The sequence below is a fragment of the Euprymna scolopes genome, chromosome 28 (genome assembly GCF_053919585.1).
Source record: "Euprymna scolopes isolate OS-2025 chromosome 28, ASM5391958v1, whole genome shotgun sequence".
In the NCBI taxonomy this organism is placed as follows: domain Eukaryota; kingdom Metazoa; phylum Mollusca; class Cephalopoda; order Sepiida; family Sepiolidae; genus Euprymna; species Euprymna scolopes.
In genome coordinates, this window is record NC_136509.1 from 96,676,589 (window position 1) to 96,700,269 (window position 23,681).

General features: G+C 40.6%; 91 non-coding genes across 91 annotated transcripts; all 91 read right to left on the reverse strand.

The window, feature by feature from the left end:
- Positions 1–29: 29 nt before the first annotated feature.
- On the reverse strand, positions 30–101 carry Trnae-uuc (transfer RNA glutamic acid (anticodon UUC)). Its single transcript has one exon. It is a non-coding gene; the product is annotated as a tRNA-Glu (tRNA).
- A 188-nt stretch (positions 102–289) lies between these two features.
- Positions 290–361, reverse strand: Trnae-uuc (transfer RNA glutamic acid (anticodon UUC)). Its single transcript has one exon. It is a non-coding gene; the product is annotated as a tRNA-Glu (tRNA).
- A 187-nt stretch (positions 362–548) lies between these two features.
- On the reverse strand, positions 549–620 carry Trnae-uuc (transfer RNA glutamic acid (anticodon UUC)). The gene has a single exon. It is a non-coding gene; the product is annotated as a tRNA-Glu (tRNA).
- A 186-nt stretch (positions 621–806) lies between these two features.
- On the reverse strand, positions 807–878 carry Trnae-uuc (transfer RNA glutamic acid (anticodon UUC)). Its single transcript has one exon. It is a non-coding gene; the product is annotated as a tRNA-Glu (tRNA).
- A 187-nt stretch (positions 879–1,065) lies between these two features.
- Trnae-uuc (transfer RNA glutamic acid (anticodon UUC)) lies at positions 1,066–1,137 on the reverse strand. The gene has a single exon. It is a non-coding gene; the product is annotated as a tRNA-Glu (tRNA).
- Positions 1,138–1,324: 187 nt separating this feature from the next.
- Positions 1,325–1,396, reverse strand: Trnae-uuc (transfer RNA glutamic acid (anticodon UUC)). Its single transcript has one exon. It is a non-coding gene; the product is annotated as a tRNA-Glu (tRNA).
- Positions 1,397–1,584: 188 nt separating this feature from the next.
- On the reverse strand, positions 1,585–1,656 carry Trnae-uuc (transfer RNA glutamic acid (anticodon UUC)). The gene has a single exon. It is a non-coding gene; the product is annotated as a tRNA-Glu (tRNA).
- Positions 1,657–1,843: 187 nt separating this feature from the next.
- On the reverse strand, positions 1,844–1,915 carry Trnae-uuc (transfer RNA glutamic acid (anticodon UUC)). Its single transcript has one exon. It is a non-coding gene; the product is annotated as a tRNA-Glu (tRNA).
- Positions 1,916–2,102: 187 nt separating this feature from the next.
- On the reverse strand, positions 2,103–2,174 carry Trnae-uuc (transfer RNA glutamic acid (anticodon UUC)). Its single transcript has one exon. It is a non-coding gene; the product is annotated as a tRNA-Glu (tRNA).
- A 186-nt stretch (positions 2,175–2,360) lies between these two features.
- Trnae-uuc (transfer RNA glutamic acid (anticodon UUC)) lies at positions 2,361–2,432 on the reverse strand. Its single transcript has one exon. It is a non-coding gene; the product is annotated as a tRNA-Glu (tRNA).
- Positions 2,433–2,619: 187 nt separating this feature from the next.
- Trnae-uuc (transfer RNA glutamic acid (anticodon UUC)) lies at positions 2,620–2,691 on the reverse strand. The gene has a single exon. It is a non-coding gene; the product is annotated as a tRNA-Glu (tRNA).
- A 187-nt stretch (positions 2,692–2,878) lies between these two features.
- Positions 2,879–2,950, reverse strand: Trnae-uuc (transfer RNA glutamic acid (anticodon UUC)). Its single transcript has one exon. It is a non-coding gene; the product is annotated as a tRNA-Glu (tRNA).
- Positions 2,951–3,137: 187 nt separating this feature from the next.
- Positions 3,138–3,209, reverse strand: Trnae-uuc (transfer RNA glutamic acid (anticodon UUC)). Its single transcript has one exon. It is a non-coding gene; the product is annotated as a tRNA-Glu (tRNA).
- Positions 3,210–3,396: 187 nt separating this feature from the next.
- Positions 3,397–3,468, reverse strand: Trnae-uuc (transfer RNA glutamic acid (anticodon UUC)). Its single transcript has one exon. It is a non-coding gene; the product is annotated as a tRNA-Glu (tRNA).
- Positions 3,469–3,655: 187 nt separating this feature from the next.
- Positions 3,656–3,727, reverse strand: Trnae-uuc (transfer RNA glutamic acid (anticodon UUC)). Its single transcript has one exon. It is a non-coding gene; the product is annotated as a tRNA-Glu (tRNA).
- A 187-nt stretch (positions 3,728–3,914) lies between these two features.
- On the reverse strand, positions 3,915–3,986 carry Trnae-uuc (transfer RNA glutamic acid (anticodon UUC)). Its single transcript has one exon. It is a non-coding gene; the product is annotated as a tRNA-Glu (tRNA).
- A 187-nt stretch (positions 3,987–4,173) lies between these two features.
- On the reverse strand, positions 4,174–4,245 carry Trnae-uuc (transfer RNA glutamic acid (anticodon UUC)). Its single transcript has one exon. It is a non-coding gene; the product is annotated as a tRNA-Glu (tRNA).
- A 189-nt stretch (positions 4,246–4,434) lies between these two features.
- Positions 4,435–4,506, reverse strand: Trnae-uuc (transfer RNA glutamic acid (anticodon UUC)). The gene has a single exon. It is a non-coding gene; the product is annotated as a tRNA-Glu (tRNA).
- Positions 4,507–4,693: 187 nt separating this feature from the next.
- On the reverse strand, positions 4,694–4,765 carry Trnae-uuc (transfer RNA glutamic acid (anticodon UUC)). The gene has a single exon. It is a non-coding gene; the product is annotated as a tRNA-Glu (tRNA).
- A 187-nt stretch (positions 4,766–4,952) lies between these two features.
- Trnae-uuc (transfer RNA glutamic acid (anticodon UUC)) lies at positions 4,953–5,024 on the reverse strand. Its single transcript has one exon. It is a non-coding gene; the product is annotated as a tRNA-Glu (tRNA).
- Positions 5,025–5,211: 187 nt separating this feature from the next.
- Trnae-uuc (transfer RNA glutamic acid (anticodon UUC)) lies at positions 5,212–5,283 on the reverse strand. Its single transcript has one exon. It is a non-coding gene; the product is annotated as a tRNA-Glu (tRNA).
- Positions 5,284–5,470: 187 nt separating this feature from the next.
- Trnak-uuu (transfer RNA lysine (anticodon UUU)) lies at positions 5,471–5,542 on the reverse strand. The gene has a single exon. It is a non-coding gene; the product is annotated as a tRNA-Lys (tRNA).
- A 187-nt stretch (positions 5,543–5,729) lies between these two features.
- Trnae-uuc (transfer RNA glutamic acid (anticodon UUC)) lies at positions 5,730–5,801 on the reverse strand. Its single transcript has one exon. It is a non-coding gene; the product is annotated as a tRNA-Glu (tRNA).
- A 187-nt stretch (positions 5,802–5,988) lies between these two features.
- Trnae-uuc (transfer RNA glutamic acid (anticodon UUC)) lies at positions 5,989–6,060 on the reverse strand. The gene has a single exon. It is a non-coding gene; the product is annotated as a tRNA-Glu (tRNA).
- A 187-nt stretch (positions 6,061–6,247) lies between these two features.
- On the reverse strand, positions 6,248–6,319 carry Trnae-uuc (transfer RNA glutamic acid (anticodon UUC)). The gene has a single exon. It is a non-coding gene; the product is annotated as a tRNA-Glu (tRNA).
- A 187-nt stretch (positions 6,320–6,506) lies between these two features.
- Trnae-uuc (transfer RNA glutamic acid (anticodon UUC)) lies at positions 6,507–6,578 on the reverse strand. The gene has a single exon. It is a non-coding gene; the product is annotated as a tRNA-Glu (tRNA).
- Positions 6,579–6,765: 187 nt separating this feature from the next.
- Trnae-uuc (transfer RNA glutamic acid (anticodon UUC)) lies at positions 6,766–6,837 on the reverse strand. Its single transcript has one exon. It is a non-coding gene; the product is annotated as a tRNA-Glu (tRNA).
- A 187-nt stretch (positions 6,838–7,024) lies between these two features.
- On the reverse strand, positions 7,025–7,096 carry Trnae-uuc (transfer RNA glutamic acid (anticodon UUC)). The gene has a single exon. It is a non-coding gene; the product is annotated as a tRNA-Glu (tRNA).
- Positions 7,097–7,283: 187 nt separating this feature from the next.
- On the reverse strand, positions 7,284–7,355 carry Trnae-uuc (transfer RNA glutamic acid (anticodon UUC)). Its single transcript has one exon. It is a non-coding gene; the product is annotated as a tRNA-Glu (tRNA).
- Positions 7,356–7,542: 187 nt separating this feature from the next.
- On the reverse strand, positions 7,543–7,614 carry Trnae-uuc (transfer RNA glutamic acid (anticodon UUC)). Its single transcript has one exon. It is a non-coding gene; the product is annotated as a tRNA-Glu (tRNA).
- A 188-nt stretch (positions 7,615–7,802) lies between these two features.
- Trnak-uuu (transfer RNA lysine (anticodon UUU)) lies at positions 7,803–7,874 on the reverse strand. Its single transcript has one exon. It is a non-coding gene; the product is annotated as a tRNA-Lys (tRNA).
- Positions 7,875–8,061: 187 nt separating this feature from the next.
- On the reverse strand, positions 8,062–8,133 carry Trnae-uuc (transfer RNA glutamic acid (anticodon UUC)). The gene has a single exon. It is a non-coding gene; the product is annotated as a tRNA-Glu (tRNA).
- A 185-nt stretch (positions 8,134–8,318) lies between these two features.
- Positions 8,319–8,390, reverse strand: Trnae-uuc (transfer RNA glutamic acid (anticodon UUC)). Its single transcript has one exon. It is a non-coding gene; the product is annotated as a tRNA-Glu (tRNA).
- Positions 8,391–8,577: 187 nt separating this feature from the next.
- On the reverse strand, positions 8,578–8,649 carry Trnae-uuc (transfer RNA glutamic acid (anticodon UUC)). Its single transcript has one exon. It is a non-coding gene; the product is annotated as a tRNA-Glu (tRNA).
- A 186-nt stretch (positions 8,650–8,835) lies between these two features.
- Trnae-uuc (transfer RNA glutamic acid (anticodon UUC)) lies at positions 8,836–8,907 on the reverse strand. Its single transcript has one exon. It is a non-coding gene; the product is annotated as a tRNA-Glu (tRNA).
- A 188-nt stretch (positions 8,908–9,095) lies between these two features.
- Trnae-uuc (transfer RNA glutamic acid (anticodon UUC)) lies at positions 9,096–9,167 on the reverse strand. Its single transcript has one exon. It is a non-coding gene; the product is annotated as a tRNA-Glu (tRNA).
- A 187-nt stretch (positions 9,168–9,354) lies between these two features.
- Positions 9,355–9,426, reverse strand: Trnae-uuc (transfer RNA glutamic acid (anticodon UUC)). Its single transcript has one exon. It is a non-coding gene; the product is annotated as a tRNA-Glu (tRNA).
- A 187-nt stretch (positions 9,427–9,613) lies between these two features.
- Positions 9,614–9,685, reverse strand: Trnae-uuc (transfer RNA glutamic acid (anticodon UUC)). Its single transcript has one exon. It is a non-coding gene; the product is annotated as a tRNA-Glu (tRNA).
- A 189-nt stretch (positions 9,686–9,874) lies between these two features.
- Trnae-uuc (transfer RNA glutamic acid (anticodon UUC)) lies at positions 9,875–9,946 on the reverse strand. Its single transcript has one exon. It is a non-coding gene; the product is annotated as a tRNA-Glu (tRNA).
- Positions 9,947–10,133: 187 nt separating this feature from the next.
- Positions 10,134–10,205, reverse strand: Trnae-uuc (transfer RNA glutamic acid (anticodon UUC)). The gene has a single exon. It is a non-coding gene; the product is annotated as a tRNA-Glu (tRNA).
- A 187-nt stretch (positions 10,206–10,392) lies between these two features.
- Trnae-uuc (transfer RNA glutamic acid (anticodon UUC)) lies at positions 10,393–10,464 on the reverse strand. Its single transcript has one exon. It is a non-coding gene; the product is annotated as a tRNA-Glu (tRNA).
- Positions 10,465–10,651: 187 nt separating this feature from the next.
- Positions 10,652–10,723, reverse strand: Trnae-uuc (transfer RNA glutamic acid (anticodon UUC)). The gene has a single exon. It is a non-coding gene; the product is annotated as a tRNA-Glu (tRNA).
- Positions 10,724–10,912: 189 nt separating this feature from the next.
- Trnae-uuc (transfer RNA glutamic acid (anticodon UUC)) lies at positions 10,913–10,984 on the reverse strand. The gene has a single exon. It is a non-coding gene; the product is annotated as a tRNA-Glu (tRNA).
- Positions 10,985–11,171: 187 nt separating this feature from the next.
- Positions 11,172–11,243, reverse strand: Trnae-uuc (transfer RNA glutamic acid (anticodon UUC)). Its single transcript has one exon. It is a non-coding gene; the product is annotated as a tRNA-Glu (tRNA).
- Positions 11,244–11,430: 187 nt separating this feature from the next.
- Positions 11,431–11,502, reverse strand: Trnae-uuc (transfer RNA glutamic acid (anticodon UUC)). Its single transcript has one exon. It is a non-coding gene; the product is annotated as a tRNA-Glu (tRNA).
- A 187-nt stretch (positions 11,503–11,689) lies between these two features.
- Positions 11,690–11,761, reverse strand: Trnae-uuc (transfer RNA glutamic acid (anticodon UUC)). The gene has a single exon. It is a non-coding gene; the product is annotated as a tRNA-Glu (tRNA).
- Positions 11,762–11,948: 187 nt separating this feature from the next.
- Positions 11,949–12,020, reverse strand: Trnae-uuc (transfer RNA glutamic acid (anticodon UUC)). The gene has a single exon. It is a non-coding gene; the product is annotated as a tRNA-Glu (tRNA).
- A 187-nt stretch (positions 12,021–12,207) lies between these two features.
- Positions 12,208–12,279, reverse strand: Trnae-uuc (transfer RNA glutamic acid (anticodon UUC)). Its single transcript has one exon. It is a non-coding gene; the product is annotated as a tRNA-Glu (tRNA).
- Positions 12,280–12,465: 186 nt separating this feature from the next.
- Positions 12,466–12,537, reverse strand: Trnae-uuc (transfer RNA glutamic acid (anticodon UUC)). The gene has a single exon. It is a non-coding gene; the product is annotated as a tRNA-Glu (tRNA).
- Positions 12,538–12,725: 188 nt separating this feature from the next.
- Trnae-uuc (transfer RNA glutamic acid (anticodon UUC)) lies at positions 12,726–12,797 on the reverse strand. Its single transcript has one exon. It is a non-coding gene; the product is annotated as a tRNA-Glu (tRNA).
- Positions 12,798–12,984: 187 nt separating this feature from the next.
- On the reverse strand, positions 12,985–13,056 carry Trnae-uuc (transfer RNA glutamic acid (anticodon UUC)). Its single transcript has one exon. It is a non-coding gene; the product is annotated as a tRNA-Glu (tRNA).
- A 187-nt stretch (positions 13,057–13,243) lies between these two features.
- Trnae-uuc (transfer RNA glutamic acid (anticodon UUC)) lies at positions 13,244–13,315 on the reverse strand. The gene has a single exon. It is a non-coding gene; the product is annotated as a tRNA-Glu (tRNA).
- Positions 13,316–13,504: 189 nt separating this feature from the next.
- Trnae-uuc (transfer RNA glutamic acid (anticodon UUC)) lies at positions 13,505–13,576 on the reverse strand. The gene has a single exon. It is a non-coding gene; the product is annotated as a tRNA-Glu (tRNA).
- A 187-nt stretch (positions 13,577–13,763) lies between these two features.
- On the reverse strand, positions 13,764–13,835 carry Trnae-uuc (transfer RNA glutamic acid (anticodon UUC)). The gene has a single exon. It is a non-coding gene; the product is annotated as a tRNA-Glu (tRNA).
- A 187-nt stretch (positions 13,836–14,022) lies between these two features.
- Positions 14,023–14,094, reverse strand: Trnae-uuc (transfer RNA glutamic acid (anticodon UUC)). The gene has a single exon. It is a non-coding gene; the product is annotated as a tRNA-Glu (tRNA).
- Positions 14,095–14,281: 187 nt separating this feature from the next.
- Positions 14,282–14,353, reverse strand: Trnae-uuc (transfer RNA glutamic acid (anticodon UUC)). The gene has a single exon. It is a non-coding gene; the product is annotated as a tRNA-Glu (tRNA).
- Positions 14,354–14,541: 188 nt separating this feature from the next.
- Positions 14,542–14,613, reverse strand: Trnae-uuc (transfer RNA glutamic acid (anticodon UUC)). The gene has a single exon. It is a non-coding gene; the product is annotated as a tRNA-Glu (tRNA).
- A 187-nt stretch (positions 14,614–14,800) lies between these two features.
- Trnae-uuc (transfer RNA glutamic acid (anticodon UUC)) lies at positions 14,801–14,872 on the reverse strand. Its single transcript has one exon. It is a non-coding gene; the product is annotated as a tRNA-Glu (tRNA).
- Positions 14,873–15,059: 187 nt separating this feature from the next.
- Positions 15,060–15,131, reverse strand: Trnae-uuc (transfer RNA glutamic acid (anticodon UUC)). Its single transcript has one exon. It is a non-coding gene; the product is annotated as a tRNA-Glu (tRNA).
- Positions 15,132–15,318: 187 nt separating this feature from the next.
- Trnae-uuc (transfer RNA glutamic acid (anticodon UUC)) lies at positions 15,319–15,390 on the reverse strand. The gene has a single exon. It is a non-coding gene; the product is annotated as a tRNA-Glu (tRNA).
- Positions 15,391–15,577: 187 nt separating this feature from the next.
- Positions 15,578–15,649, reverse strand: Trnae-uuc (transfer RNA glutamic acid (anticodon UUC)). The gene has a single exon. It is a non-coding gene; the product is annotated as a tRNA-Glu (tRNA).
- A 187-nt stretch (positions 15,650–15,836) lies between these two features.
- Positions 15,837–15,908, reverse strand: Trnae-uuc (transfer RNA glutamic acid (anticodon UUC)). Its single transcript has one exon. It is a non-coding gene; the product is annotated as a tRNA-Glu (tRNA).
- Positions 15,909–16,096: 188 nt separating this feature from the next.
- Trnae-uuc (transfer RNA glutamic acid (anticodon UUC)) lies at positions 16,097–16,168 on the reverse strand. Its single transcript has one exon. It is a non-coding gene; the product is annotated as a tRNA-Glu (tRNA).
- Positions 16,169–16,355: 187 nt separating this feature from the next.
- Trnae-uuc (transfer RNA glutamic acid (anticodon UUC)) lies at positions 16,356–16,427 on the reverse strand. Its single transcript has one exon. It is a non-coding gene; the product is annotated as a tRNA-Glu (tRNA).
- Positions 16,428–16,615: 188 nt separating this feature from the next.
- On the reverse strand, positions 16,616–16,687 carry Trnae-uuc (transfer RNA glutamic acid (anticodon UUC)). Its single transcript has one exon. It is a non-coding gene; the product is annotated as a tRNA-Glu (tRNA).
- Positions 16,688–16,873: 186 nt separating this feature from the next.
- Positions 16,874–16,945, reverse strand: Trnae-uuc (transfer RNA glutamic acid (anticodon UUC)). The gene has a single exon. It is a non-coding gene; the product is annotated as a tRNA-Glu (tRNA).
- Positions 16,946–17,130: 185 nt separating this feature from the next.
- Positions 17,131–17,202, reverse strand: Trnae-uuc (transfer RNA glutamic acid (anticodon UUC)). The gene has a single exon. It is a non-coding gene; the product is annotated as a tRNA-Glu (tRNA).
- Positions 17,203–17,389: 187 nt separating this feature from the next.
- On the reverse strand, positions 17,390–17,461 carry Trnae-uuc (transfer RNA glutamic acid (anticodon UUC)). The gene has a single exon. It is a non-coding gene; the product is annotated as a tRNA-Glu (tRNA).
- A 187-nt stretch (positions 17,462–17,648) lies between these two features.
- Trnae-uuc (transfer RNA glutamic acid (anticodon UUC)) lies at positions 17,649–17,720 on the reverse strand. The gene has a single exon. It is a non-coding gene; the product is annotated as a tRNA-Glu (tRNA).
- A 186-nt stretch (positions 17,721–17,906) lies between these two features.
- Positions 17,907–17,978, reverse strand: Trnae-uuc (transfer RNA glutamic acid (anticodon UUC)). Its single transcript has one exon. It is a non-coding gene; the product is annotated as a tRNA-Glu (tRNA).
- A 187-nt stretch (positions 17,979–18,165) lies between these two features.
- Trnae-uuc (transfer RNA glutamic acid (anticodon UUC)) lies at positions 18,166–18,237 on the reverse strand. Its single transcript has one exon. It is a non-coding gene; the product is annotated as a tRNA-Glu (tRNA).
- Positions 18,238–18,424: 187 nt separating this feature from the next.
- On the reverse strand, positions 18,425–18,496 carry Trnae-uuc (transfer RNA glutamic acid (anticodon UUC)). The gene has a single exon. It is a non-coding gene; the product is annotated as a tRNA-Glu (tRNA).
- Positions 18,497–18,684: 188 nt separating this feature from the next.
- On the reverse strand, positions 18,685–18,756 carry Trnae-uuc (transfer RNA glutamic acid (anticodon UUC)). The gene has a single exon. It is a non-coding gene; the product is annotated as a tRNA-Glu (tRNA).
- A 187-nt stretch (positions 18,757–18,943) lies between these two features.
- Trnae-uuc (transfer RNA glutamic acid (anticodon UUC)) lies at positions 18,944–19,015 on the reverse strand. Its single transcript has one exon. It is a non-coding gene; the product is annotated as a tRNA-Glu (tRNA).
- A 446-nt stretch (positions 19,016–19,461) lies between these two features.
- On the reverse strand, positions 19,462–19,533 carry Trnae-uuc (transfer RNA glutamic acid (anticodon UUC)). The gene has a single exon. It is a non-coding gene; the product is annotated as a tRNA-Glu (tRNA).
- A 187-nt stretch (positions 19,534–19,720) lies between these two features.
- Trnae-uuc (transfer RNA glutamic acid (anticodon UUC)) lies at positions 19,721–19,792 on the reverse strand. Its single transcript has one exon. It is a non-coding gene; the product is annotated as a tRNA-Glu (tRNA).
- A 187-nt stretch (positions 19,793–19,979) lies between these two features.
- Positions 19,980–20,051, reverse strand: Trnae-uuc (transfer RNA glutamic acid (anticodon UUC)). The gene has a single exon. It is a non-coding gene; the product is annotated as a tRNA-Glu (tRNA).
- Positions 20,052–20,238: 187 nt separating this feature from the next.
- Trnae-uuc (transfer RNA glutamic acid (anticodon UUC)) lies at positions 20,239–20,310 on the reverse strand. Its single transcript has one exon. It is a non-coding gene; the product is annotated as a tRNA-Glu (tRNA).
- Positions 20,311–20,500: 190 nt separating this feature from the next.
- Positions 20,501–20,572, reverse strand: Trnae-uuc (transfer RNA glutamic acid (anticodon UUC)). Its single transcript has one exon. It is a non-coding gene; the product is annotated as a tRNA-Glu (tRNA).
- A 187-nt stretch (positions 20,573–20,759) lies between these two features.
- Trnae-uuc (transfer RNA glutamic acid (anticodon UUC)) lies at positions 20,760–20,831 on the reverse strand. Its single transcript has one exon. It is a non-coding gene; the product is annotated as a tRNA-Glu (tRNA).
- Positions 20,832–21,018: 187 nt separating this feature from the next.
- Positions 21,019–21,090, reverse strand: Trnae-uuc (transfer RNA glutamic acid (anticodon UUC)). The gene has a single exon. It is a non-coding gene; the product is annotated as a tRNA-Glu (tRNA).
- Positions 21,091–21,277: 187 nt separating this feature from the next.
- On the reverse strand, positions 21,278–21,349 carry Trnae-uuc (transfer RNA glutamic acid (anticodon UUC)). Its single transcript has one exon. It is a non-coding gene; the product is annotated as a tRNA-Glu (tRNA).
- A 187-nt stretch (positions 21,350–21,536) lies between these two features.
- Positions 21,537–21,608, reverse strand: Trnak-uuu (transfer RNA lysine (anticodon UUU)). Its single transcript has one exon. It is a non-coding gene; the product is annotated as a tRNA-Lys (tRNA).
- A 187-nt stretch (positions 21,609–21,795) lies between these two features.
- Positions 21,796–21,867, reverse strand: Trnae-uuc (transfer RNA glutamic acid (anticodon UUC)). The gene has a single exon. It is a non-coding gene; the product is annotated as a tRNA-Glu (tRNA).
- A 187-nt stretch (positions 21,868–22,054) lies between these two features.
- On the reverse strand, positions 22,055–22,126 carry Trnae-uuc (transfer RNA glutamic acid (anticodon UUC)). Its single transcript has one exon. It is a non-coding gene; the product is annotated as a tRNA-Glu (tRNA).
- Positions 22,127–22,313: 187 nt separating this feature from the next.
- Positions 22,314–22,385, reverse strand: Trnae-uuc (transfer RNA glutamic acid (anticodon UUC)). Its single transcript has one exon. It is a non-coding gene; the product is annotated as a tRNA-Glu (tRNA).
- Positions 22,386–22,572: 187 nt separating this feature from the next.
- Trnae-uuc (transfer RNA glutamic acid (anticodon UUC)) lies at positions 22,573–22,644 on the reverse strand. Its single transcript has one exon. It is a non-coding gene; the product is annotated as a tRNA-Glu (tRNA).
- Positions 22,645–22,831: 187 nt separating this feature from the next.
- Positions 22,832–22,903, reverse strand: Trnae-uuc (transfer RNA glutamic acid (anticodon UUC)). The gene has a single exon. It is a non-coding gene; the product is annotated as a tRNA-Glu (tRNA).
- Positions 22,904–23,090: 187 nt separating this feature from the next.
- Positions 23,091–23,162, reverse strand: Trnae-uuc (transfer RNA glutamic acid (anticodon UUC)). Its single transcript has one exon. It is a non-coding gene; the product is annotated as a tRNA-Glu (tRNA).
- Positions 23,163–23,349: 187 nt separating this feature from the next.
- Positions 23,350–23,421, reverse strand: Trnae-uuc (transfer RNA glutamic acid (anticodon UUC)). Its single transcript has one exon. It is a non-coding gene; the product is annotated as a tRNA-Glu (tRNA).
- A 187-nt stretch (positions 23,422–23,608) lies between these two features.
- Trnae-uuc (transfer RNA glutamic acid (anticodon UUC)) lies at positions 23,609–23,680 on the reverse strand. Its single transcript has one exon. It is a non-coding gene; the product is annotated as a tRNA-Glu (tRNA).
- Between the last annotated feature and the right edge of the window lies 1 nt (position 23,681).

Sequence of the window (23,681 nt, forward strand, 5' to 3'; positions counted from 1 at the left end):
GTTACTGGTTACAAACGAAAAATAATACGTTCCCACACCGGGAATCGAACCCGGGCCGCCTGGGTGAAAGCCAGGAATCCTAACCACTAGACCATATGGGAGAACGCTGCCATCACATAGAACGCACATCTTATCAAAATCATACCGAACAGAGCAGCAGCTGAACAAAACTTTGTGTAATAAGCTTCAAAGATAAAAGAAGCGCTGCAAACACAAAAAAAAATGCTTGGAAATTTGACTTCAATACAGTTGTTGTTTATGTTACTGGTTAAACACGAAAAATAATACGATCCCACACCGGGAATCGAACCCGGGCCGCCTGGGTGAAAGCCAGGAATCCTAACCACTGGACCATATGGGAGAACGCTGCCATCAAATCGAAAGCACATCTTATCAAAATAATACCTAACAGAGCAGCAGCTTAACAAAACTTTGTGTAATAAGCTTCCAAGATAAAACAAGCGCTGCAAACATAAAAAAAATGCTTGGAAATTTGACTTCAATACAGTTGTTGTTTATGTTAATGGTTAAAAACGAAAAATAATACGTTCCCACACCGGGAATCGAACCCGGGCCGCCTGGGTGAAAGCCAGGAATCCTAACCACTAGACCATATGGGAGAACGCTGCCATCAAATAGAAAGCACATCTTATCAAAATCATACCTAACAGAGCAGCAGCTGAACAAAACTTTGTGTAATAAGCTTCCAAGATAAAACAACCGCTGCAAACATAAAAAAAATGATTGGAAATTTGACTTCAATACAGTTGTTGTTTATGTTACTGGTTACAAACAAAAATAATACGTTCCCACACCGGGAATCGAACCCGGGCCGCCTGGGTGAAAGCCAGGAATCCTAACCACTAGACCATATGGGAGAACGCTGCCATCAAATCGAAAGCACATCTTATCAAAATAATACCTAACAGAGCAGCAGCTTAACAAAACTTTGTGTAATAAGCTTCCAAGATAAAACAAGCGCTGCAAACATAAAAAAAATGCTTGGAAATTTGACTTCAATACAGTTGTTGTTTATGTTACTGGTTACAAACGAAAAATAATACGTTCCCACACCGGGAATCGAACCCGGGCCGCCTGGGTGAAAGCCAGGAATCCTAACCACTAGACTATATGGGAGAACGCTGCCATCAAATAGAAAGCACATATTATCAAAATCATACCTAACAGAGCAGCAGCTGAACAAAACTTTGTGTAATAAGCTTAAAAGATAAAACAAGCGCTGCAAACATAAAAAAAATGCTTGGAAATTTTACTTCAATACAGTTGTTGTTTATGTTACTGGTTACAAACGAAAAATAATACGTTCCCACACCGGGAATCGAACCCGGGCCGTCTGGGTGAAAGCCAGGAATCCTAACCACTAGACCATATGGGAGAACGCTGCCATCACATAGAACGCACATCTTATCAAAATCATACCGAACAGAGCAGCAGCTGAACAAAACTTTGTGTAATAAGCTCCAAAGATAAAAGAAGCGCTGCAAACACAAAAAAAAATGCTTGGAAATTTGACTTCAATACAGTTGTTGTTTATGTTACTGGTTAAACACGAAAAATAATACGATCCCACACCGGGAATCGAACCCGGGCCGCCTGGGTGAAAGCCAGGAATCCTAACCACTAGACCATATGGGAGAACCCTGCCATCAAATAGAAAGCACATCTTATCAAAATCATACCTAACAGAGCAGCAGCTGAACAAAACTTTGTGTAATAAGCTTCGAAGATAAAACAAGCGCTGCAAACATAAAAAAAATGCTTGGAAATTTGACTTCAATACAGTTGTTGTTTATGTTACTGGTTACACACAAAAAATAATACGTTCCCACACCGGGAATCGAACCCGGGCCGCCTGGGTGAAAGCCAGGAATCCTAACCACTAGACCATATGGGAGAACGCTGCCATCAAATCGAAAGCACATCTTATCAAAATCATACCTAACAGAGCAGCAGCTGAACAAAACTTTGTGTAATAAGCTTCGAAGATAAAACAAGCGCTGCAAACATAAAAAAAATGCTCGGAAATTTGACTTCAATACAGTTGTTGTTTATGTTACTGGTTACAAACGAAAAATAATACGTTCCCACACCGGGAATCGAACCCGGGCCGCCTGGGTGAAAGCCAGGAATCCTAACCACTAGACCATATGGGAGAACGCTGCCATCAAATCGAAAGCACATCTTATCAAAATCATACCTAACAGAGCAGCAGCTGAACAAAACTTTGTGTAATAAGCTTCGAAGATAAAACAAGCGCTGCAAACATAAAAAAAATGTTTGTAAATTTGACTTCAATACAGTTGTTTTTATGTTACTGGTTACAAACGAAAAATAATACGTTCCCACACCGGGAATCGAACCCGGGCCGCCTGGGTGAAAGCCAGGAGTCCTAACCACTAGACAATATGGGAGAACGCTGCCACCAAATAGAAAGCACATCTTATCAAAATCATACCTAACAGAGCAGCAGCTGAACAAAACTTTGTGTAATAAGCTTCAAAGATAAAACAACCGCTGCAAACATATTAAAAATGCTTGCAAATTTGACTTCAATACAGTTGTTGTTTATGTTACTGGTTACAAACGAAAAATAATACGTCCCCACACCGGGAATCGAACCCGGGCCGCCTGGGTGAAAGCCAGGAATCCTAACCACTAGACCATATGGGATAACGCTGCCATCAAATCGAAAGCACATCTTATCAAAATCATACCTAACAGAGCAGCAGTTGAAGAATACTTTGTGTAATAAGCTTCCAAGATAAAACAAGCGCTGCAAACATAAAAAAAATGCTTGGAAATTTGACTTCAATACAGTTGTTGTTTATGTTACTGGTTACAAACGAAAAATAATACGTTCCCACACCGGGAATAGAACCCGGGCCGCCTGGGTGAAAGCCAGGAATCCTAACAACTAGACCATATGGGAGAACGCTGCCATCAAATAGAAAGCACATCTTATCAAAATCATACCTAACAGAGCAGCAGCTGAACAAAACTTTGTGTAATAAGCTTCAAAGATGAAACAACCGCTGCAAACATATTAAAAATACTTGCAAATTTGACTTCAATACAGTTGTTGTTTATGTTACTGGTTACAAACGAAAAATAATACGTTCCCACACCGGGAATCGAACCCAAGCCGCCTGGGTGAAAGCCAGGAATCCTAACCACTAGACCATATGGGAGAAACCTTCCATCAAATCGAAAGCACATCTTATCAAAATCATACCTAACAGAGCAGCAGCTGAACAAAACTTTTTGTAATAAGCTTCAAAGATAAAACAAGCGCTGCAAACATATTAAAAATGCTTGGAAATTTGACTTCAATACAGTTGTTGTTTATGTTACTGGTTACAAACGAAAAATAATACGTTCCCACACCGGGAATCGAAACCGAGCCGCCTGGGTGAAAGCCAGGAATCCTAACCACTAGACCATATGGGAGAACGCTGCCATCAAATCGAAAGCACATCTTATCAAAATCATACCTAACAGAGCAGCAGCTGAACACTACTTTGTGTAATAAGCTACAAAGATAAAACAAGCGCTGCAAACATATTAAAAATGCTTGCAAATTTGACTTCAATACAGTTGTTGTTTATGTTACTGGGTACAAACGAAAAATAATACGTTCCCACACCGGGAATCGAACCCGGGCCGCCCGGGTGAAAGCCAGGAATCCTAACCACTAGACCATATGGGAGAACGCTGCCATCAAATAGAAAGAACATCTTATCAAAATCATACCTAACAGAGCAGCAGCTGAACAAAACTTTGTGTAATAAGCTTCAAAGATAAAACAAGCGCTGCAAACATAAAAAAAATGCTTGGAAATTTGACTTCAATACAGTTGTTGTTTATGTTACTGGTTACAAACGAAAAATAATACGTTCCCACACCGGGAATCGAACCCGGGCCGCCTGGGTGAAAGCCAGGAATCCTAACCACTAGACCATATGGGAGAACGCTGCCATCAAATCGAAAGCACATCTTATCAAAATCATACCTAACAGAGCAGCAGCTGAAGAATACTTTGTGTAATAAGCTTCAAAGATAAAACAAGCGCTGCAAACATAAAAAAAATGCTTGGAAATTTGACTTCAATACAGTTGTTGTTTATGTTACTGGTTACAAACGAAAAATAATACGTTCCCACACCGGGAATCGAACCCGGGCCGCCTGGGTGAAAGCCAGGAATCCTAACCACTAGACCATATGGGAGAACGCTGCCATCACATAGAACGCACATCTTATCAAAATCATACCTAACAGAGCAGCAGCTGAACAAAACTTTGTGTAATAAGCTTCAAAGATAAAAGAAGCGCTGCAAACACAAAAAAAAAATGCTTGGAAATTTGACTTCAATACAGTTGTTGTTTATGTTACTGGTTACAAACGAAAAATAATACGATCCCAAACCGGGAATCGAACCCGGGCCGCCTGGGTGAAAGCCAGGAATCCTAACCACTGGACCATATGGGAGAACGCTGCCATCAAATCGAAAGCACATCTTATCAAAATAATACCTAACAGAGCAGCAGCTGAACAAAATTTTGTGTAATAAGCTTCCAAGATAAAACAAGCGCTGCAAACATAAAAAAAATGCTTGGAAATTTGACTTCAATACAGTTGTTGTTTATGTTACTGGTTACAAACAAAAAATAATACGTTCCCACACCGGGAATCGAACCCGGGCCGCCTGGGTGAAAGCCAGGAATCCTAACCACTAGACCATATGGGAGAACGCTGCCATCAAATCGAAAGCACATCTTATCAAAATCATACCTAACAGAGCAGCAGCTGAACAATACTTTGTGTAATAAGCTTCGAACATAAAACAAGCGCTGCAAACATAAAAAAAATGCTTGGAAATTTGACTTCAATACAGTTGTTGTTTATGTTACTGGTTACAAACGAAAAATAATACGTTCCCACACCGGGAATCGAACCCGGGCCGCCTGGGTGAAAGCCAGGAATCCTAACCACTAGACCATATGGGAGAACGCGGCCATCAAATCGAAAGCACATCTTATCAAAATCATACCTAACAGAGCAGCAGCTGAACAAAACTTTGTGTAATAAGCTTCCAAGATAAAACAAGCGCTGCAAACATAAAAAAAATGCTTGGAAATTTGACTTCAATACAGTTGTTGTTTATGTTACTGGTTACAAACAAAAAATAATACGTTCCCACACCGGGAATCGAACCCGGGCCGCCTGGGTGAAAGCCAGGAATCCTAACCACTAGACCATATGGGAGAACGCTTCCATCAAATCGAAAGCACATCTTATCAAAATCATACCTAACAGAGCAGCAGCTGAACAATACTTTGTGTAATAAGCTTCAAAGATAAAACAACCGCTGCAAACATATAAAAATTCCTTGGAAATTTGACTTCAATACAGTTGTTGTTTATGTTACTGGTTACAAACGAAAAATAATACGTTCCCACACCGGGAATCGAACCCGGGCCGCCTGGGTAAAAGCCAGGAATCCTAACCACTAGACCATATGGGAGAACGCTGCCATCAAATAGAAAGCACATCTTATCAAAATCATACCTAACAGAGCAGCAGCTGAACAAAACGTCGTGTAATAAGCTTCCAAGATAAAACAACCGCTGCAAACATAATAAAAATGCTTGGAAATTTGACTTCAATACAGTTGTTGTTTATGTTACTGGTTACCAACGAAAAATAATACGTTCCCACACCGGGAATCGAACCCGGGCATCCTGGGTGAAAGCCAGGAATCCTAACCACTAGACCATATGGGAGAACGCTGCCATCAAATAGAAAGCACATCTTATCAAAATCATACCTAACAGAGCAGCAGCTGAACAAAACTTTGTGTAATAAGCTTCGAAGATAAAACAAGCGCTGCAAACATAAAAAATATGCTTGGAAATTTGACTTCAATACAGTTGTTGTTTATGTTACTGGTTACAAACGAAAAATAATACGTTCCCACACCGGGAATCGAACCCGGGCCGCCTGGGTGAAAGCCAGGAATCCTAACCACTAGACCATATGGGAGAACGCTGCCATGAAATCGAAAGCACATCTTATCAAAATCATACCTAACAGAGCAGCAACTGAACAAAACTTTGTGTAATAAGCTTCCAAGATAAAACAACCGCTGCAAACATAATAAAAATGCTTGGAAATTTGACTTCAATACAGTTGTTGTTTATGTTACTGGTTACAAACGAAAAATAATACGTTCCCACACCGGGAATCGAACCCGGGCCGCCTGGGTGAAAGCCAGGAATCCTAACCACTAGACCATATGGGAGAACGCTGCCATCAAATAGAAAGCACATCTTATCAAAATCATACCTAACAGAGCAGCAGCTGAACAAAACTTTGTGTAATAAGCTTCAAAGATAAAACAAGCGCTGCAAACATAAAAAAAATGCTTGGAAATTTGACTTCAATACAGTTGTTGTTTATGTTACTGGTTACAAACGAAAAATAATACGTTCCCACACCGGGAATCGAACCCGGGCCGCCTGGGTGAAAGCCAGGAATCCTAACCACTAGACCATATGGGAGAACGCTGCCATCAAATAGAAAGCACATATTATCAAAATCATACCTAACAGAGCAGCAGCTGAACAAAACTTTGTGTAATAAGCTTCCAAGATAAAACAACCGCTGCAAACATATTAAAAATGCTTGGAAATTTGACTTCAATACAGTTGTTGTTTATGTTACTGGGTACAAACGAAAAATAATACGTTCCCACACCGGGAATCGAACCCGGGCCGCCTGGGTGAAAGCCAGGAATCCTAACCACTAGACCATATGGGAGAACGCTGCCATCAAATAGAAAGAACATCTTATCAAAATCATACCTAACAGAGCAGCAGCTGAACAAAACTTTGTGTAATAAGCTTCAAAGATAAAACAAGCGCTGCAAACATAAAAAAAATGCTTGGAAATTTGACTTCAATACAGTTGTTGTTTATGTTACTGGTTACAAACGAAAAATAATACGTTCCCACACCGGGAATCGAACCCGGGCCGCCTGGGTGAAAGCCAGGAATCCTAACCACTAGACCATATGGGAGAACGCTGCCATCAAATCGAAAGCACATCTTATCAAAATCATACCTAACAGAGCAGCAGCTGAACACTACTTTGTGTAATAAGCTACAAAGATAAAACAAGCGCTGCAAACATAAAAAAAATGCTTGGAAATTTGACTTCAACACAGTTGTTGTTTATGTTACTGGTTACAAACGAAAAATAATACGATCCCACACCGGGAATCGAACCCGGGCCGCCTGGGTGAAAGCCAGGAATCCTAACCACTGGACCATATTGGAGAACGCTGCCATCCAATAGAAAGCACATCTTATCAAAATCATACCTAACAGAGCAGCAGCTGAACAAAACTTTGTGTAATAAGCTTCCAAGATAAAACAAACGCTGCAAATATAAGAAAAAGGCTTGGAAATTTGACTTCAATACAGTTGTTGTTTATGTTACTGGTTACAAACAAAAAATAATACGTTCCCACACCGGGAATCGAACTCGGGCCGCCTGGGTGAAAGCCAGGAATCCTAACCACTAGACCATATGGGAGAACGCTGCCATCAAATCGAAAGCACATCTTATCAAAATCATACCTAACAGAGCAGCAGCTGAACACTACTTTGTGTAATAAGCTTCAAAGATAAAACAAGCGCTGCAAACATAAAAAAAAATGCTTGGAAATTTGACTTCAATACACTTGTTGTTTATGTTACCGGTTAAACACGAAAAATAATACGATCTCACACCGGGAATCGAACCCGGGACGCCTGGGTAAAAGCCAGGAATCCTAACCACTAGACCATATGGGAGAACGCTGCCATCAAATCGAAAGCACATCTTATCAAAATCATACCTAACAGAGCAGCAGCTGAACAAAACTTTGTGTAATAAGCTTCCAAGATAAAACAAGCGCTGCAAACATAAAAAAAATGCTTGGAAATTTGACTTCAATACAGTTGTTGTTTATGTTACTGGTTACAAACGAAAAATAATACGTTCCCACACCGGGAATCGAACCCGGGCCGCCTGGGTGAAAGCCAGGAATCCTAACCACTAGATCATATGGGAGAACGCTGCCATCAAATCGAAAGCACATCTTATCAAAATCATACCTAACAGAGCAGCAGCTGAACAAAACTTTGTGTAATAAGCTTCCAAGATAAAACAAGCGCTGCAAACATAAAAAATGCTTGGAAATTTGACTTCAATACAGTTGTTGTTTATGTTACTGGTTACAAACGAAAAATAATACGTTCCCACACCGGGAATCGAACCCGGGCCGCCTGGGTGAAAGCCAGGAATCCTAACCACTAGACCATATGGGAGAACGCTGCCATCAAATAGAAAGCACATATTATCAAAATCATACCTAACAGAGCAGCAGCTGAACAAAACTTTGTGTAATAAGCTTCAAAGATAAAACAACCGCTGCAAACATATTAAAAATGCTTGCAAATTTGACTTCAATACAGTTGTTGTTTATGTTACTGGGTACAAACGAAAAAAAATACGTTCCCACACCGGGAATCGAACCCGGGCCGCCTGGGTGAAAGCCAGGAATCCTAACCACTAGACGATATGGGAGAACGCTGCCATCAAATCGAAAGCACATCTTATCAAAATCATACCTAACAGAGCAGCAGCTGAACACAACTTTGGTAATAAGCTTCAAAGATAAAACAAGCGCTGCAAACATAAAAAAAATGCTTGGAAATTTGACTTCAATACAGTTGTTGTTTATGTTACTGGTTACAAACGAAAAATAATACGTTCCCACACCGGGAATCGAACCCGGGCCGCCTGGGTGAAAGCCAGGAATCCTAACCACTAGACCATATGGGAGAACGCTGCCATCACATAGAACGCACATCTTATCAAAATCATACCTAACAGAGCAGCAGCTGAACAAAACTTTGTGTAATAAGCTTCAAAGATAAAAGAAGCGCTGCAAACACAAAAAAAAATGCTTGGAAATTTGACTTCAATACAGTTGTTGTTTATGTTACTGGTTAAACACGAAAAATAATACGATCCCACACCGGGAATCGAACCCGGGCATCCTGGGTGAAAGCCAGGAATCCTAACCACTAGACCATATGGGAGAACGCTGCCATCAAATAGAAAGCACATCTTATCAAAATCATACCTAACAGAGCAGCAGCTGAACAAAACTTTGTGTAATAAGCTTCCAAGATAAAACAAGCGCTGCAAACATAAAAAATATGCTTGGAAATTTGACTTCAATACAGTTGTTGTTTATGTTACTGGTTAAAAACGAAAAATAATACGTTCCCACACCGGGAATCGAACCCGGGCCGCCTGGGTGAAAGCCAGGAATCCTAACCACTAGACCATATGGGAGAACGCTGCCATCAAATCGAAAGCACATCTTATCAAAATCATACCTAACAGAGCAGCAGCTGAACAAAACTTTGTGTATTAAGCTTCCAAGATACAACAAGCGCTGCAAACATAAAAAAAATGCTTGGAAATTTGACTTCAATACAGTTGTTGTTTATGTTACTGGTTACAAACGAAAAATAATACGTTCCCACACCGGGAATCGAACCCGTGCCGCCTGGGTGAAAGCCAGGAATCCTAACCAGTAGACCATATGGGAGAACGCTGCCATCAAATAGAAAGCACATCTTATCAAAATCATACCTAACAGAGCAGCAGCTGAACAAAACTTTGTGTAATAAGCTTCGAAGATGAAACAAGCGCTGCAAACATAAAAAAAAAATGCTTGGAAATTTGACTTCAATACAGTTGTTGTTTATGTTACTGGTTACAAACGAAAAATAATACGTTCCCACACCGGGAATCGAACCCGGGCCGCCTGGGTGAAAGCCAGGAATCCTAACCACTAGATCATATGGGAGAACGCTGCCATCAAATCGAAAGCACATCTTATCAAAATCATACCTAACAGAGCAGCAGCTGAACAAAACTTTGTGTAATAAGCTTCCAAGATAAAACAAACGCTGCAAATATAAAAAAAATGCTTGGAAATTTGACTTCAATACAGTTGTTGTTTATGTTACTGGTTACAAACGAAAAATAATACGTTCTCACACCGGGAATCGAACCCGGGCCGCCTGGGTGAAAGCCAGGAATCCTAACCACTAGACCATATGGGAGAACGCTGCCATCAAATAGAAAGCACATATTATCAAAATCATACCTAACAGAGCAGCAGCTGAACAAAACTTTGTGTAATAAGCTTCAAAGATAAAACAACCGCTGCAAACATATTAAAAATGCTTGCAAATTTGACTTCAATACAGTTGTTGTTTATGTTACTGGGTACAAACGAAAAATAATACGTTCCCACACCGGGAATCGAACCCGGGCCGCCTGGGTGAAAGCCAGGAATCCTAACCACTAGACGATATGGGAGAACGCTGCCATCAAATCGAAAGCACATCTTATCAAAATCATACCTAACAGAGCAGCAGCTGAACACAACTTTGTGTAATAAGCTTCAAAGATAAAACAAGCGCTGCAAACATAAAAAAAATGCTTGGAAATTTGACTTCAATACAGTTGTTGTTTATGTTACTGGTTACAAACGAAAAATAATACGTTCCCACACCGGGAATCGAACCCGGGCCGCCTGGGTGAAAGCCAGGAATCCTAACCACTAGACCATATGGGAGAACGCTGCCATCACATAGAACGCACATCTTATCAAAATCATACCTAACAGAGCAGCAGCTGAACAAAACTTTGTGTAATAAGCTTCAAAGATAAAAGAAGCGCTGCAAACACAAAAAAAAAATGCTTGGAAATTTGACTTCAATACAGTTGTTGTTTATGTTACTGGTTAAACACGAAAAATAATACGATCCCACACCGGGAATCGAACCCGGGCATCCTGGGTGAAAGCCAGGAATCCTAACCACTAGACCATATGGGAGAACGCTGCCATCAAATAGAAAGCACATCTTATCAAAATCATACCTAACAGAGCAGCAGCTGAACAAAACTTTGTGTAATAAGCTTCGAAGATAAAACAAGCGCTGCAAACATAAAAAATATGCTTGGAAATTTGACTTCAATACAGTTGTTGTTTATGTTACTGGTTACAAACGAAAAATAATACGTTCCCACACCGGGAATCGAACCCGGGCCGCCTGGGTGAAAGCCAGGAATCCTAACCACTAGACCATATGGGAGAACGCTGCCATCAAATCGAAAGCACATCTTATCAAAATCATACCTAACAGAGCAGCAGCTGAACAAAACGTCGTGTAATAAGCTTCCAAGACACAACAAGCGCTGAAAACATAAAAAATATGCTTGGAAATTTGACTTCAATACAGTTGTTGTTTATGTTACTGGTTACAAACGAAAAATAATACGTTCCCTCACCGGGAATCGAACCCGGGCCGCCTGGGTGAAAGCCAGGAATCCTAACCACTAGACCATATGGGAGAACGCTGCCATCAAATCGAAAGCACATCTTATCAAAATCATACCTAACAGAGCAGCAGCTGAACAAAACTTTGTGTATTAAGCTTCCAAGATACAACAAGCGCTGCAAACATAAAAAAAATGCTTGGAAATTTGACTTCAATACAGTTGTTGTTTATGTTACTGGTTAAAAACGAAAAATAATACGTTCCCACACCGGGAATCGAACCCGGGCCGCCTGGGTGAAAGCCAGGAATCCTAACCACTAGACCATATGGGAGAACGCTGCCATCAAATCGAAAGCACATCTTATCAAAATCATACCTAACAGAGCAGCAGCTGAACAAAACTTTGTGTAATCAGCTTCCAAGATAAAACAACCGCCGCAAACATAATAAAAATGCTTGGAAATTTGACTTCAATACAGTTGTTGTTTATGTTACTGGTTACAAACGAAAAATAATACGTCCCCACACCGGGAATCGAACCCGGGCCGCCTGGGTGAAAGCCAGGAATCCTAACCACTAGACCATATGGGAGAACGCTGCCATCAAATAGAAAGCACATATTATCAAAATCATACCTAACAGAGCAGCAGCTGAACAAAACTTTGTGTAATAAGCTTCAAAGATAAAACAACCGCTGCAAACATATTAAAAATGCTTGCAAATTTGACTTCAATACAGTTGTTGTTTATGTTACTGGGTACAAACGAAAAATAATACGTTCCCACACCGGGAATCGAACCCGGGCCGCCTGGGTGAAAGCCAGGAATCCTAACCACTAGACGATATGGGAGAACGCTGCCATCAAATCGAAAGCACATCTTATCAAAATCATACCTAACAGAGCAGCAGCTGAACACAACTTTGGTAATAAGCTTCAAAGATAAAACAAGCGCTGCAAACATAAAAAAAATGCTTGGAAATTTGACTTCAATACAGTTGTTGTTTATGTTACTGGTTACAAACGAAAAATAATACGTTCCCACACCGGGAATCGAACCCGGGCCGCCTGGGTGAAAGCCAGGAATCCTAACCACTAGACCATATGGGAGAACGCTGCCATCACATAGAACGCACATCTTATCAAAATCATACCTAACAGAGCAGCAGCTGAACAAAACTTTGTGTAATAAGCTTCAAAGATAAAAGAAGCGCTGCAAACACAAAAAAAAATGCTTGGAAATTTGACTTCAATACAGTTGTTGTTTATGTTACTGGTTAAACACGAAAAATAATACGATCCCACACCGGGAATCGAACCCGGGCATCCTGGGTGAAAGCCAGGAATCCTAACCACTAGACCATATGGGAGAACGCTGCCATCAAATAGAAAGCACATCTTATCAAAATCATACCTAACAGAGCAGCAGCTGAACAAAACTTTGTGTAATAAGCTTCCAAGATAAAACAAGCGCTGCAAACATAAAAAATATGCTTGGAAATTTGACTTCAATACAGTTGTTGTTTATGTTACTGGTTACAAACGAAAAATAATACGTTCCCACACCGGGAATCGAACCCGGGCCGCCTGGGTGAAAGCCAGGAATCCTAACCACTAGACCATATGGGAGAACGCTGCCATCAAATCGAAAGCACATCTTATCAAAATCATACCTAACAGAGCAGCAGCTGAACAAAACTTTGTGTATTAAGCTTCCAAGATACAACAAGCGCTGCAAACATAAAAAAAATGCTTGGAAATTTGACTTCAATACAGTTGTTGTTTATGTTACTGGTTAAAAACGAAAAATAATACGTTCCCACACCGGGAATCGAACCCGTGCCGCCTGGGTGAAAGCCAGGAATCCTAACCAGTAGACCATATGGGAGAACGCTGCCATCGAATAGAAAGCACATCTTATCAAAATCATACCTAACAGAGCAGCAGCTGAACAAAACTTTGTGTAATAAGCTTCGAAGATGAAACAAGCGCTGCAAACATAAAAAAAAAATGCTTGGAAATTTGACTTCAATACAGTTGTTGTTTATGTTACTGGTTACAAACGAAAAATAATACGTTCCCACACCGGGAATCGAACCCGGGCCGCCTGGGTGAAAGCCAGGAATCCTAACCACTAGATCATATGGGAGAACGCTGCCATCAAATCGAAAGCACATCTTATCAAAATCATACCTAACAGAGCAGCAGCTGAACAAAACTTTGTGTAATAAGCTTCCAAGATAAAACAAACGCTGCAAATATAAAAAAAATGCTTGGAAATTTGACTTCAATACAGTTGTTGTTTATGTTACTGGTTACAAACGAAAAATAATACGTTCCCACACCGGGAATCGAACCCGGGCCGCCTGGGTGAAAGCCAGGAATCCTAACCACTAGACCATATGGGAGAACGCTGCCATCAAATAGAAAGCACATATTATCAAAATCATACCTAACAGAGCAGCAGCTGAACAAAACTTTGTGTAATAAGCTTCAAAGATAAAACAACCGCTGCAAACATATTAAAAATGCTTGCAAATTTGACTTCAATACAGTTGTTGTTTATGTTACTGGGTACAAACGAAAAATAATACGTTCCCACACCGGGAATCGAACCCGGGCCGCCTGGGTGAAAGCCAGGAATCCTAACCACTAGACGATATGGGAGAACGCTGCCATCAAATCGAAAGCACATCTTATCAAAATCATACCTAACAGAGCAGCAGCTGAACACAACTTTGTGTAATAAGCTTCCAAGATAAAACAAGCGCTGCAAACATAAAAAAAATGCTTGGAAATTTGACTTCAATACAGTTGTTGTTTATGTTACTGGTTACAAACGAAAAATAATACGTTCCCACACCGGGAATCGAACCCGGGCCGCCTGGGTGAAAGCCAGGAATCCTAACCACTAGACCATATGGGAGAACGCTGCCATCACATAGAACGCACATCTTATCAAAATCATACCTAACAGAGCAGCAGCTGAACAAAACTTTGTGTAATAAGCTTCAAAGATAAAAGAAGCGCTGCAAACACAAAAAAAAATGCTTGGAAATTTGACTTCAATACAGTTGTTGTTTATGTTACTGGTTAAACACGAAAAATAATACGATCCCACACCGGGAATCGAACCCGGGCATCCTGGGTGAAAGCCAGGAATCCTAACCACTAGACCATATGGGAGAACGCTGCCATCAAATAGAAAGCACATCTTATCAAAATCATACCTAACAGAGCAGCAGCTGAACAAAACTTTGTGTAATAAGCTTCGAAGATAAAACAAGCGCTGCAAACATAAAAAATATGCTTGGAAATTTGACTTCAATACAGTTGTTGTTTATGTTACTGGTTACAAACGAAAAATAATACGTTCCCACACCGGGAATCGAACCCGGGCCGCCTGGGTGAAAGCCAGGAATCCTAACCACTAGACCATATGGGAGAACGCTGCCATCAAATCGAAAGCACATCTTATCAAAATCATACCTAACAGAGCAGCAGCTGAACAAAACGTCGTGTAATAAGCTTCCAAGACACAACAAGCGCTGAAAACATAAAAAATATGCTTGGAAATTTGACTTCAATACAGTTGTTGTTTATGTTACTGGTTAAAAACGAAAAATAATACGTTCCCACACCGGGAATCGAACCCGGGCCGCCTGGGTGAAAGCCAGGAATCCTAACCACTAGACCATATGGGAGAACGCTGCCATCAAATCGAAAGCACATCTTATCAAAATCATACCTAACAGAGCAGCAGCTGAACAAAACTTTGTGTAATCAGCTTCCAAGATAAAACAACCGCTGCAAACATAATAAAAATGCTTGGAAATTTGACTTCAATACAGTTGTTGTTTATGTTACTGGTTACAAACGAAAAATAATACGTCCCCACACCGGGAATCGAACCCGGGCCGCCTGGGTGAAAGCCAGGAATCCTAACCACTAGACCATATGGGAGAACGCTGCCATCAAATAGAAAGCACATCTTATCAAAATCATACCTAACAGAGCAGCAGCTGAACAAAACTTTGTGTAATAAGCTTCCAAGATAAAACAACCGCTGCAAACATATTAAAAATGCTTGGAAATTTGACTTCAATACAGTTGTTGTTTATGTTACTGGTTACCAACGAAAAACAATACGTTCCCACACCGGGAATCGAACCCGGGCCGCCTGGGTGAAAGCCAGGAATCCTAACCACTAGACCATATGGGAGAACGCTGCCATCAAATCGAAAGCACATCTTATCAAAATCATACCTAACAGAGCAGCAGCTGAACAAAACTTTTTGTAATAAGCTTCAAAGATAAAACCAGCGCTGCAAACATAAAAAAAATGCTTGGAAATTTGACTTCAATACAGTTGTTGTTTATGTTACTGGTTACAAGCGAAAAATAATACGTTCCCACACCGGGAATCGAACCCGGGCCGCCTGGGTGAAACCCAGGAATCCTAACCACTAGACCATATGGGAGAACGCTGCCATCAAATAGAAAGCACATCTTATCAAAATCATACCTAACAGAGCAGCAGCTGAACAAAACTTTGTGTAATAAGCTTCGAAGATAAAACAAGCGCTGCAGACATAAAAAAAAATGTTTGGAAATTTGACTTCAATACAGTTGTTGTTTATGTTACTGGTTACAAACGAAAAATAATACGTTCCCACACCGGGAATCGAACCCGGGCCGCCTGGGTGAAAGCCAGGAATCCTAACCACTAGATCATATGGGAGAACGCTGCCATCAAATCGAAAGCACATCTTATCAAAATCATACCTAACAGAGCAGCAGCTGAACAAAACTTTGTGTAATAAGCTTCCAAGATAAAACAAGCGCTGCAAACATAAAAAAAATGCTTGGAAATTTGACTTCAATACAGTTGTTGTTTATGTTACTGGTTACACACAAAAAATAATACGTTCCCACACCGGGAATCGAACCCGGGCCGCCTGGGTGAAAGCCAGGAATCCTAACCACTAGACCATATGGGAGAACGCTGCCATCACATAGAACGCACATCTTATCAAAATCATACCGAACAGAGCAGCAGCTGAACAAAACTTTGTGTAATAAGCTCCAAAGATAAAAGAAGCGTTGCAAACACAAAAAAAAATGCTTGGAAATTTGACTTCAATACAGTTGTTGTTTATGTTACTGGTTAAACACGAAAAATAATACGATCCCACACCGGGAATCGAACCCGGGCCGCCTGGGTGAAAGCCAGGAATCCTAACCACTAGACCATATGGGAGAACCCTGCCATCAAATAGAAAGCACATCTTATCAAAATCATACCTAACAGAGCAGCAGCTGAATAAAACTGTGTGTAATAAGCTTCCAAGATAAAACAAGCGCTGCAAACATAAAAAAAATGCTCGGAAATTTGACTTCAATACAGTTGTTGTTTATGTTCTGGTTACAAACGAAAATTAATACGTTCCCACACCGGGAATCGAACCCGGGCCGCCTGGGTGAAAGCCAGGAATCCTAACCACTAGACCATATGGGAGAACGCTGCCATCAAATCGAAAGCACATCTTATCCAAATCATACCTAACAGAGCAGCAGCTGAACAATACTTTGTGTAATAAGCTTCGAAGATAAAACAAGCGCTGCAAACATAAAAAAATGCTTGGAAATTTGACTTCAATACAGTTGTTTTTATGTTACTGGTTACAAACGAAAAATAATACGTTCCCACACCGGGAATCGAACCCGGGCCGCCTGGGTGAAAGCCAGGAATCCTAACCACTAGACCATATGGGAGAACGCTGCCATCAAATAGAAAGCACATCTTATCAAAATCATACCTAACAGAGCAGCAGCTGAACAAAACTTTGTGTAATAAGCTTCAAAGATAAAACAACCGCTGCAAACATAATAAAAATGCTTGCAAATTTGACTTCAATACAGTTGTTGTTTATGTTACTGGTTACAAACGAAAAATAATACGTTCCCACACCGGGAATCGAACCCGGGCCGCCTGGGTGAAAGCCAGGAATCCTAACCCCTAGACCATATGGGAGAAACCTTCCATCAAATCGAAAGCACATCTTATTAAAATCATACCTAACAGAGCAGCAGCTGAAGAATACTTTGTGTAATAAGCTTCGAAGATAAAACAAGCGCTGCAAACATAAAAAAAATGCTTGGAAATTTGACTTCAATACAGTTGTTGTTTATGTTACTGGTTACAAACGAAAAATAATACGTTCCCACACCGGGAATCGAACCCGGGCCGCCTGGGTGAAAGCCAGGAATCCTAACCACTAGACCATATGGGAGAACGCTGCCATCCAATCGAAAGCACATCTTATCAAAATCATACCTAACAGAGCAGCAGCTGAACAAAACTTTGTGTAATAAGCTTCCAAGATAAAACAAGCGCTGCAAACATAAAAAAATGCTTGGAAATTTGACTTCAATACAGTTGTTGTTTATGTTACTGGTTACAAACGAAAAATAATACGTTCCCACACCGGGAATCGAACCCGGGCCGCCTGGGTGAAAGCCAGGAATCCTAACCACTAGACCATATGGGAGAACGCTGCCATCAAATCGAAAGCACATCTTATCAAAATCATACCTAACAGAGCAGCAGCTGAACAAAACTTTGTGTAATAAGCTTCAAAGATAAAACAACCGCTGCAAACATATTAAAAATGCTTGCAAATTTGACTTCAATACAGTTGTTGTTTATGTTACTGGGTACAAACGAAAAATAATACGTTCCCACACCGGGAATCGAACCCGGGCCGCCTGGGTGAAAGCCAGGAATCCTAACCACTAGACCATATGGGAGAACGCTGCCATCAAATCGAAAGCACATCTTATCAAAATCATACCTAACAGAGCAGCAGCTGAACACAACTTTGTGTAATAAGCTTCAAAGATAAAACAAGCGCTGCAAACATAAAAAAAATGCTTGGAAATTTGACTTCAATACAGTTGTTGTTTATGTTACTGGTTACAAACGAAAAATAATACGTTCCCACACCGGGAATCGAACCCGGGCCGCCTGGGTGAAAGCCAGGAATCCTAACCACTAGACCATATGGGAGAACGCTGCCATCACATAGAACGCACATCTTATCAAAATCATACCGAACAGAGCAGCAGCTGAACAAAACTTTGTGTAATAAGCTTCAAAGATAAAAGAAGCGCTGCAAACACAAAAAAAAATGCTTGGAAATTTGACTTCAATACAGTTGTTGTTTATGTTACTGGTTAAACACGAAAAATAATACGATCCCACACCGGGAATCGAACCCGGGCCGCCTGGGTGAAAGCCAGGAATCCTAACCACTGGACCATATGGGAGAACGCTGCCATCAAATCGAAAGCACATCTTATCAAAATAATACCTAACAGAGCAGCAGCTTAACAAAACTTTGTGTAATAAGCTTCCAAGATAAAACAAGCGCTGCAAACATAAAAAAAATGCTTGGAAATTTGACTTCAATACAGTTGTTGTTTATGTTACTGGTTAAAAACGAAAAATAATACGTTCCCACACCGGGAATCGAACCCGGGCCGCCTGGGTGAAAGCCAGGAATCCTAACCACTAGACTATATGGGAGAACGCTGTTATCAAATAGAAAGCACATATTATCAAAATCATACCTAACAGAGCAGCAGCTGAACAAAACTTTGTGTAATAAGCTTCAAAGATAAAACAAGCGCTGCAAACATAAAAAAAATGCTTGGAAATTTGACTTCAATACAGTTGTTGTTTATGTTACTGGTTTCAAACGAAAAATAATACGTTCCCACACCGGGAATAAAACCCGGGCCGCCTGGGTCAAAGCCAGGAATCCTAACAACTAGACCATATGGGAGAACGCTGCCATCAAATAGAAAGCACATCTTATCAAAATCATACCTAACAGAGCAGCAGCTGAACAAAACTTTGTGTAATAAGCTTCAAAGATGAAACAACCGCTGCAAACATATTAAAAATACTTGCAAATTTGACTTCAATACAGTTGTTGTTTATGTTACTGGTTACAAACGAAAAATAATACGTTCCCACACCGGGAATCGAAACCGGGCCGCCTGGGTGAAAGCCAGGAATCCTAACCACTAGACCATATGGGAGAACGCTGCCATCAAATAGAAAGCACATCTTATCAAAATCATACCTAACAGAGCAGCAGCTGAACAAAACTTTGTGTAATAAGCTTCCAAGATAAAACAAGCGCCGCAAACATAAAAAAAATGCTTGGAAATTTGACTTCAATACAGTTGTTGTTTATGTTACTGGTTACAAACGAAAAATAATACGTTCCCACACCGGGAATCGAACCCGGGCCGCCTGGGTGAAAGCCAGGAATCCTAACCCCTAGACCATATGGGAGAAACCTACCATCACATCGAAAGCACATCTTATCAACATCATACCTAACAGAGCAGCAGCTGAACAAAACTTTTTGTAATAAGCTTCAAAGATAAAACAAGCGCTGCAAACATATTAAAAATGCTTGGAAATTTGACTTCAATACAGTTGTTGTTTATGTTACTGGTTACAAACGAAAAGTAATACGTTCCAACACCGGGAATCGAAACCGGGCCGCCTGGGTGAAAGCCAGGAATCCTAACCACTAGACCATATGGGAGAACGCTGCCATCAAATAGAAAGCACATCTTATCAAAATCATACCTAACAGAGCAGCAGCTGAACAAAACTTTGTGTAATAAGCTTCGAAGATAAAACAACCGCTGCAAACATATTAAAAATGCTTGCAAATTTGACTTCAATACAGTTGTTGTTTATGTTACTGGGTACAAACGAAAAATAATACGTTCCCACACCGGGAATCGAACCCGGGCCGCCTGGGTGAAAGCCAGGAATCCTAACCACTAGACCATATGGGAGAACGCTGCAATCACATAGAACGCACATCTTATCAAAATCATACCTAACAGAGCAGCAGCTGAACAAAACTTTGTGTAATAAGCTTCAAAGATAAAAGAAGCGCTGCAAACACAAAAAAAAAAATGCTTGGAAATTTGACTTCAATACAGTTGTTGTTTATGTTACTGGTTACAAACGAAAAATAATACGATCCCACACCGGGAATCGAACCCGGGCCGCCTGGGTGAAAGCCAGGAATCCTAACCACTAGACCATATGGGAGAACGCTGCCATCAAATCGAAAGCACATCTTATCAAAATAATACCTAACAGAGCAGCAGCTGAACAAAATTTTGTGTAATAAGCTTCCAAGATAAAACAAGCGCTGCAAACATAAAAAAAATGCTTGGAAATTTGACTTCAATACAGTTGTTGTTTATGTTACTGGTTACAAACAAAAAATAATACGTTCCCACACCGGGAATCGAACCCGGGCCGCCTGGGTGAAAGCCAGGAATCCTAACCACTAGACCATATGGGAGAACGCTGCCATCAAATCGAAAGCACATCTTATCAAAATCATACCTAACAGAGCAGCAGCTGAACAATACTTTGTGTAATAAGCTTCGAAGATAAAACAAGCGCTGCAAACATAAAAAAATTCCTTGGAAATTTGACTTCAATACAGTTGTTGTTTATGTTACTGGTTACAAACGAAAAATAATACGTTCCCACACCGGGAATCGAACCCGGGCCGCCTGGGTGAAAGCCAGGAATCCTAACCACTAGACCATATGGGAGAACGCGGCCATCAAATCGAAAGCACATCTTATCAAAATCATACCTAACAGAGCAGCAGCTGAACAAAACTTTGTGTAATAAGCTTCCAAGATAAAACAAGCGCTGCAAACATAAAAAAAATGCTTGGAAATTTGACTTCAATACAGTTGTTGTTTATGTTACTGGTTACAAACAAAAATTAATACGTTCCCACACCGGGAATCGAACCCGGGCCGCCTGGGTGAAAGCCAGGAATCCTAACCACTAGACCATATGGGAGAACGCTGCCATCAAATCGAAAGCACATCTTATCAAAATCATACCTAACAGAGCAGCAGCTGAACAATACTTTGTGTAATAAGCTTCAAAGATAAAACAACCGCTGCAAACATATAAAAATTCCTTGGAAATTTGACTTCAATACAGTTGTTGTTTATGTTACTGGTTACAAACGAAAAATAATACGTTCCCACACCGGGAATCGAACCCGGGCCGCCTGGGTAAAAGCCAGGAATCCTAACCACTAGACCATATGGGAGAACGCTGCCATCAAATCGAAAGCACATCTTATCAAAATCATACCTAACAGAGCAGCAGCTGAACAAAACGTCGTGTAATAAGCTTCCAAGATAAAACAACCGCTGCAAACATAATAAAAATGCTTGGAAATTTGACTTCAATACAGTTGTTGTTTATGTTACTGGTTACCAACGAAAAATAATACGTTCCCACACCGGGAATCGAACCCGGGCATCCTGGGTGAAAGCCAGGAATCCTAACCACTAGACCATATGGGAGAACGCTGCCATCAAATAGAAAGCACATCTTATCAAAATCATACCTAACAGAGCAGCAGCTGAACAAAACTTTGTGTAATAAGCTTCGAAGATAAAACAAGCGCTGCAAACATAAAAAATATGCTTGGAAATTTGACTTCAATACAGTTGTTGTTTATGTTACTGGTTACAAACGAAAAATAATACGTTCCCACACCGGGAATCGAACCCGGGCCGCCTGGGTGAAAGCCAGGAATCCTAACCACTAGACCATATGGGAGAACGCTGCCATGAAATCGAAAGCACACCTTATCAAAATCATACCTAACAGAGCAGCAACTGAACAAAACTTTGTGTAATAAGCTTCCAAGATAAAACAACCGCTGCAAACATAATAAAAATGCTTGCAAATTTGACTTCAATACAGTTGTTGTTTATGTTACTGGTTACAAACGAAAACTAATACGTTCCCACACCGGGAATCGAACCCGGGCCGCCTGGGTGAAAGCCAGGAATCCTAACCACTAGACCATATGGGAGAACGCTGCCATCAAATAGAAAGCACATCTTATCAAAATCATACCTAACAGAGCAGCAGCTGAACAAAACTTTGTGTAATAAGCTTCAAAGATAAAACAAGCGCTGCAAACATAAAAAAAATGCTTGGAAATTTGACTTCAATACAGTTGTTGTTTATGTTACTGGTTACAAACGAAAAATAATACGTTCCCACACCGGGAATCGAACCCGGGCCGCCTGGGTGAAAGCCAGGAATCCTAACCACTAGACCATATGGGAGAACGCTGCCATCAAATAGAAAGCACATATTATCAAAATCATACCTAACAGAGCAGCAGCTGAACAAAACTTTGTGTAATAAGCTTCCAAGATAAAACAAGCGCTGCAAACATATTAAAAATGCTTGGAAATTTGACTTCAATACAGTTGTTGTTTATGTTACTGGGTACAAACGAAAAATAATACGTTCCCACACCGGGAATCGAACCCGGGCCGCCTGGGTGAAAGCCAGGAATCCTAACCACTAGACCATATGGGAGAACGCTGCCATCAAATAGAAAGAACATCTTATCAAAATCATACCTAACAGAGCAGCAGCTGAACAAAACTTTGTGTAATAAGCTTCAAAGATAAAACAAGCGCTGCAAACATAAAAAAAATGCTTGGAAATTTGACTTCAATACAGTTGTTGTTTATGTTACTGGTTACAAACGAAAAATAATACGTTCCCACACCGGGAATCGAACCCGGGCCGCCTGGGTGAAAGCCAGGAATCCTAACCACTAGACCATATGGGAGAACGCTGCCATCAAATCGAAAGCACATCTTATCAAAATCATACCTAACAGAGCAGCAGCTGAACACTACTTTGTGTAATAAGCTACAAAGATAAAACAAGCGCTGCAAACATAAAAAAAATGCTTGGAAATTTGACTTCAATACAGTTGTTGTTTATGTTACTGGTTACAAACGAAAAATAATACGATCCCACACCGGGAATCGAACCCGGGCCGCCTGGGTGAAAGCCAGGAATCCTAACCACTGGACCATATTGGAGAACGCTGCCATCAAATAGAAAGCACATCTTATCAAAATCATACCTAACAGAGCAGCAGCTGAACAAAACTTTGTGTAATAAGCTTCCAAGATAAAACAAACGCTGCAAATATAAGAAAAAGGCTTGGAAATTTGACTTCAATACAGTTGTTGTTTATGTTACTGGTTACAAACAAAAAAAAATACGTTCCCACACCGGGAATCGAACCCGGGCCGCCTGGGTGAAAGCCAGGAATCCTAACAACTAGACCATATGGGAG